General features: G+C 42.7%; 1 pseudogene; it reads right to left on the reverse strand.

The window, feature by feature from the left end:
- Nucleotides 1–1,715: 1,715 nt before the first annotated feature.
- On the reverse strand, nucleotides 1,716–4,700 carry LOC118829575 (annotated as a pseudogene).
- Nucleotides 4,701–6,625: the final 1,925 nt, after the last annotated feature.

Here is a 6,625-nt window from a genome sequence, read left to right on the forward strand (position 1 = left end):
TTTTCATGATCGAAGAACCCTAAATTATTTTTTATCTGATTTATAATATTATTCCATTTCTCCTTTTGCTTTGCTCCCCCTAAAGCTATTTTTCATCCTCAACATGACCCCCAATCTTTCCATCTGTCCTTATTCTCCACTCCTCCTAATCACTTCTCTTCTTTCTTCCCATCCAGACTTTTCCAGGCCACCACTCCTACTCAGGGTATGCTCTCCTCTCTTTACAATATCAATCCTTTAGTGAACCAGTTTTACTCTAAAATCCCCTTGCTTGTCCTATCACCATTCGTGCTTTGTAAACCCCCAACCCCAGATTTGTCCCACCATCTGCCTACTCTGCTCAGAGTCCCATGCTACCTAGATTATAGCATTAGCATAATAAGTCCCCTTGCCTCAAGTCTTGCCCCACTTCAATCCACCTTTCCTAAAGCGCAGGTCTGACCATGTGCCTCATTTCCCCTTCCCATAAACCCAATAAAATAAAATGGCTCCCCATTATCTCTTGGTACAAAGACAAACTTCTCTATTCGGCATTTAAAACTCTTCAAAATTTGAGCCCTAGCTTATCTTTATAGTTGTATTATACATTATTCCCCTTAACATACTCTACAATTCAGCTAAAATGGCCTTCCTCATTTGTGACTATATTATACCTCCATGTCTTTATCCTGTCTGTTCCCCATTCCCGGGATTCATTTCTTCCTTACCTCTGTCTCTTGGAATCCCTGGTTTCCTTCCAGTCTCTGCTCAGGCCCCAGCTTTTACATTAGACCAGAGGTAGGCAACCAGCGGCCTCGAGGCCCCATGCGGCCATCTGGGTCCTCAAGTGTGGTCCTCGGACTAAATCCAAACATCATAGAACAGATTCAGTCAAAGGGCCACAATTGAGGACCTAGAATGCCACATGTGGCCTTGAGGCCAAGGTTCCGCACAGCTGCATTAGACCTTTCCTGGTTCCCTTTCAGCTGCTAGCGCTTTCTCTCTTCCTTTACCCTCATCCCCCATGTTATTTTTGTCTCTATTCTAAATGTGTTTTGTATATCCATATTTGGGCATGTTTTGTCCTTCTGTCCCCTTGTTGTTGCTTGTCCTTCATTTTTAGGAGAATCAATGACATCACAGGGTAATGTCTTGACTTGCACATAATTTGGATAAAAGTGAGGCAAAGTTGCACAAAGTCATCAGCCTCACTCTCTCTTTCAGAGCCACTGAAATTCAGTGGCAAGACAAAAGAACCTAGCTCAGTTGCCTGAAACATAGTAGATGATTAATAAATGCTTATTAATTGATTGAGTTGTTCAGGAAGCTAGGGAACATCTAGTTCAAATCTTTCTCTTTTGGGGAGGGGAGGGGGGAGAGGCAATCATGGTTAAGTGACTTGCCCAGGATCACAAATGTAATAAGTGTCTAAGACCAAATTTGAACTTAGACCCTCCTGACTCTAGAGCCAATCATCTATCCACTGTACCATTTCGCTGACCCGAACTTTTTTTTAACATTATGAACGTGTCAAATCTTTATAAACAAAAGTCGAGGGAAGAGAAAAATGACAATTCTGATTCATTTTTATACATAGATTACTAATGGCAAATGGGTAGGGAGATTGCATGACTACCCTTAGTCCCAGCCAGGCCTGGTGTGGGAGCTATCCAATCCAATCCAGAGTGACAAAGACTGAACAGTCACTACGACATTACACATGTATGCCAACTGGACTACTTTGCCAAGTGTTGGCCCATTCTTTCTAGAGTGTATTGGGAGGGATGGGGTGATTCAAGGTAGGTCTTCTCATCATACTCTATGACTGCAGGGGTGAGAGTTTGGGGAGGACTGGGAAGGAGGGAGGGGAAGAGGGTCTGCTTTGTAGAGAGGATGAGGGCAACAATCAGTCCAGACATGACAAGCACCTCAGGGAAGGATCCATATTAAGATCAGCCCCATGAATAGTTGGGGCTTCTGTACTATCCCCTGGACACCAGAATCCTCTACAATGCCAATGGAAAAGTCAGTCGCTGGCTCACTCAGCCCCATACTGATGATGGCCCCCAGCTGAAGGAAGCTTGTGAACAGTATAATTCTCATCCTTAGAGGGTTAGCGATTTAAACAGCCACCACTAGACCATAGATAGTGAAGATACCAGTCACAATGACAGGAATGGTTGACTTCATGATCAACTTGGCTCCATGACTTACAAGATTCCAATCCAGAGTCACTTTTTGCTGTGCTATAAGCTACACCAAGAATATTGAAAATCATGGAGGCCAAGGAACCCATGACCATGAAGGTCACATACTTGAAACTATGAGACACACCTGGGAGGGGCTGATCAGCTACACATGGGGAGAGGGGCTGGGCAGCAGACAAAGGACTGGGGGGTGGTGGTGAACTCCTGACACCCAAATCCTCCCTTTTGATAAGTCTATTTACTAATACCTTGTGACCTTGGGTATGTCATTTGACTTCTTCTGTCCTTAATTTCCTCAATATAAAATGAGGGGGGCTAGATTTGATGATATCTAAGGACTTTTCTAGCTCTAAATTATATGATCCTATGATCCTGTCAATGACAAAAGCTTATAATAATGTGTCAGCAGTGGGAATGGAGAAAATGAAATAAGTTTAAGAGATATGTCAAAGTAATCAATCAATCTGTTAATAAACATTTATTAAGCACCTGCTGTGTGCCAGGCACTGTGCTAAGAGCTAGGGATACAAAAAGAATCAAAAGACAGTCCCTACCCTCAAGGATCTTACAACCGAATGGAGGACACAGCATGTAAACAAATACATACCAAGCAAGCTATGTACAGGGGAAGTAGAAAATAATTGAGAGAGAAAGTGCTAGAATTAAGAGGGGTTGGGGAAGGCTTCCAGTAAGAGACGGGATTTTAGTTGGGGCTTAAAGGACACCAGGGAGGTCAGTAGTCGGAGCAGAATAAGGAGAGCATTCTATGCACGAGGGCAGCCAGAGAAAATGCCTAGAGCTGAGAGATGGAGTATCTCATTTGTGGAACAGCCAGGAGGCCAGTGTCACTGAATTAAAGGATGCGTATAGGGGAGTACGGTGTAAGAAGACTGGAAAGGCAGGAGGGATCTAGGTTACAAATGCCTTTGAATGTCAAACAGAGGATTATGAATTTGTGAGAAAATAATCTCAAAGGAGTTCTGATAGAGATGGTGGTTTGGTAGTACTATCTTCGTTTGATAGAGGACACTGGCCAATGAGGGCCCAGCTTGGGAGCATGCACAGGGAGCTTTGCCTGGTGCCATCCTACATGGGTACTTGGGAAAACTGCTTCTTGAAGCCATGAAAACCTGGAATAGAAGGTCCTTGCCCGTGATTCAGAATGTGCTTAGGTATTCTGCGACTGTTTCCTATCTACTTAATGTGCGGTAAAGAAATTTAATTGGCTGCTAAGCCAGAAATAAATATGCATTGGAAAAGAACTCACTGACCAAATGGAGCTCTCTTTCTCTTTCTAGTGGTGATACAGGCAAGGTTTGCTGTTAAGCCTCTGGGTAGATCAGCACCAGACAGAGTTCCCTGAATATGGCCCTCATTGGCCAATGAGGCTGGAGATAGGATACCCGTTAGGAGACTGTGGGCAGCAAATAAACTGGGTACGAGATGACAAGGCCTAGACCAGAATGGTAGCAGAAAGAACATGAAGAAGAGTGTTGTGAGGAGGATAACAAAGACATTATAGAAAAAGGATCCATAGAAGCATGATGCTTTGTCAGAGAAGGAAAGCAAAGGAAAGAGATGAGTCAAAAGTGACTCCAAGGTGCAGGCCTGGGTTACTTTTGGACAGTGATATTATTCTCTATTGACCCAGCATCATTCCCAGGAATTCAGAACTGGAAAGGACTTTGGATATCATGGAATCCAATCCCCTCATTTTAATGATGAGAAGCATGAGGCCCAGAAAGAGGTGGGGACTTGCCCAAGGTCACACAGGGAATTAATAGCAGCATATCGATAGTAGGAAGAGGATGAAGGTGCCTTTTCCGTTACCTATATTTGCAAAGGCTCCAAGATTAAGAAGAGTGCTAAGAACAATTGGAGATAGAATTCAAACTGATAGCCGGAAATGAGATTTTTCACATGTTGCTTCACTTAGAGGGGAAAAAAAACACTCCTTGTCACACCCCCTTCTTTCAGATGATTCAAGCTGTATGGCTTTGGATGAAGTCGTCTGGCTGCTACTGCAGAAGGAAAACAATTCTGAGTGCCAGTGGCTGCTGGGAAATAGGTCCTTTAGGCCACCTCCTCCATCCAGGATGACTGACGAAGACGCACATATCCAAAGAAAGAGCAATTGGAAACCTACGGTCGGATGCTGTGTAACCTTTAATGAGACCTAGCACTCGTTTTGGAGAAATTAATCAGCATGCTCTTTGCCAGCCTTGCTGGTAGCTGCTTCTACAATGTGCAGAATAAATAGGATTGCTCATAGGATTATAAGCAGAGAGAGAAAAGGGATCATCTAGCCCAGTGGTGTCAAACTCAGATAGGAAGGGGTTCCATTGATCAGCACATAAGGATCCCTGCAGGCCACATGTTAACTCAGCTTTCGAATGTAATATTATCTATTTTTTTGTACTTTTAAAATTAATTTTGCTAAGTATTTCTAAATTACATTTTGATCTGGTTCCTACCACACTCACATTCAGGAGCATGTAGCCACACAGTTGACATCTTGGATCTAGCTTCACTCTCTCAGTTTTCAAATAAGGAAATCAGGGCCTAGAGAAAGAAAGTGGCTTGTCCAAGGTAACACTACAAATGGCAGAGCTGGGATTTGAACCCGGATCCACGGTCTCCAAATCCAGTGCCTACTGTCTCTCCTTGTGGACAATCTATAGTGAAAAGGGCGAAGAAACTTGGAGGCACAATTGCTGGATTCCAACTTAGCTTTGGTACTTGCTAGCTGTGAAACCTTGGACAGATGACTTTTTTTTTATTTAGTTTGTGTTTATACAGTGTTTTAGAATCCATAAAGTACTTTCCTCTTAAGAAACCTGTGAGCTCAGTAGTAGATTCTCATACCCTTTTTAAAGATGGAGAAAGTAAGGCTTAGAAAAATGAAATGACTTGCCCTTGGACACACAGGTAGTGAATGTCAGGGCCTGAATTCAAATTTAAGTCCCCTGATAAGACTGGTGGGAGACTGGCTTTAAAGAATGATGGAGAGATGTGAGGCAAAGGTTCGTTTATTTGTTCAACATTTATTTATTGAATGCCTACTATGTTCAAGGTCCTATGCCTGCTAACATGGAGATGAAAAGATGGATGAGGCATCTTCTTTCCATGCCATCTATCCTGTTTGCTGAAACCTTCTAGAGCATCAGACCCTCTAGAGACCATGGCCCTGGAGACTCAGGCTCCACTCTTCTGGAATTTTTCCCCTAGGGCTGAGCTATCCTGATTGCTGAGGGTGTGAATTGCAAAATTATGTAGCCCACTACAACCAGGTGGCCCAGACCATGCTTACTATCCCATCCAGACATTCACTGTGCCTATCTTCTTGCCATCTACACCACTACTGCTCATTATGCCACCCCCAATCCCTCATTCTAATTTTTGCATGATTAACTGTAATCAAATCGATTTCCATTGTTTCTAGAAAGGTCACATCAATCAACCTCACTGTGTCTCCACTTACCATGCTTATGACTTTCAAGACCAAAACACCTTTCCCTAGCCAGCACTCCTTATGAATGTTATCTACTTCTACCACAATCTGAACCCCATGAAAGGGCTTCTAATCTATATCCCCAGTGCTTAGTATTGTGTTAGGCATATAGTAAGCACCTAATAAATGCTTTTCATTCATTCAAGGGCCTAATCTTGAAAGGTTCTCACACCCTACTGGGAATGTCAAAAAGAATCAGGCTAGCATCTAGGGTGCAGGTAACCAGGACTTTAACCCAGGGCACCCAATATGCCAGGAGGGAGTTGTGAAGGGAAAAAAGTAATTATATTAATCTGCTCTGAAATTTAGGCTCAAATCTATCAGAAACAAATTATCTATCTATCCACACATATACATATACACATATATGTGCATATATGTGTATGTATACACACATATATGTATATTTGCATATATTATATATGTGTGTATGCCATTTCTAGCTTGGAGAGAGAGACAGAAAGACAGAGAGTCAGAGACAGAGAGAAAGAAACATACAGAGACAGCGGGGAACACAGAGAGACAGATGGGAGAGAGAGACAGACAGAGAGACAGACAGAGAGAGAGAGGAGGGAGAATTTCCTAACTGGAATAATCCCCCCCACTTTCTGTCAAGACTTTCTGCTCCAAGACAATTTTGGTAACATTTATAGAAATTTTAAACAAGAAAAAGATGACAATAGGTTAAAAATATAATAACATTCCAGAACAATCATCACTCAGTTCCTTCCTGGACCATTCCCCCTAAGGACTGAAGACTTCCTTCCTGTGATCAATATCTTAACCTTGAATTTCAAAGAGAAGGCACTGTCTCCAGGTGGCTTGTGATACTACTTCAGGGGGTGAGAAGGCAGTGATTCCATCTAGAGAAGAGTTCATTCTGGTCATCATCTTTACTATATTTCAAAGGGAGGCCATAACCATTGTT

This window comes from Trichosurus vulpecula, chromosome 8, assembly GCF_011100635.1.
Source record: "Trichosurus vulpecula isolate mTriVul1 chromosome 8, mTriVul1.pri, whole genome shotgun sequence".
Classification (NCBI taxonomy): domain Eukaryota; kingdom Metazoa; phylum Chordata; class Mammalia; order Diprotodontia; family Phalangeridae; genus Trichosurus; species Trichosurus vulpecula.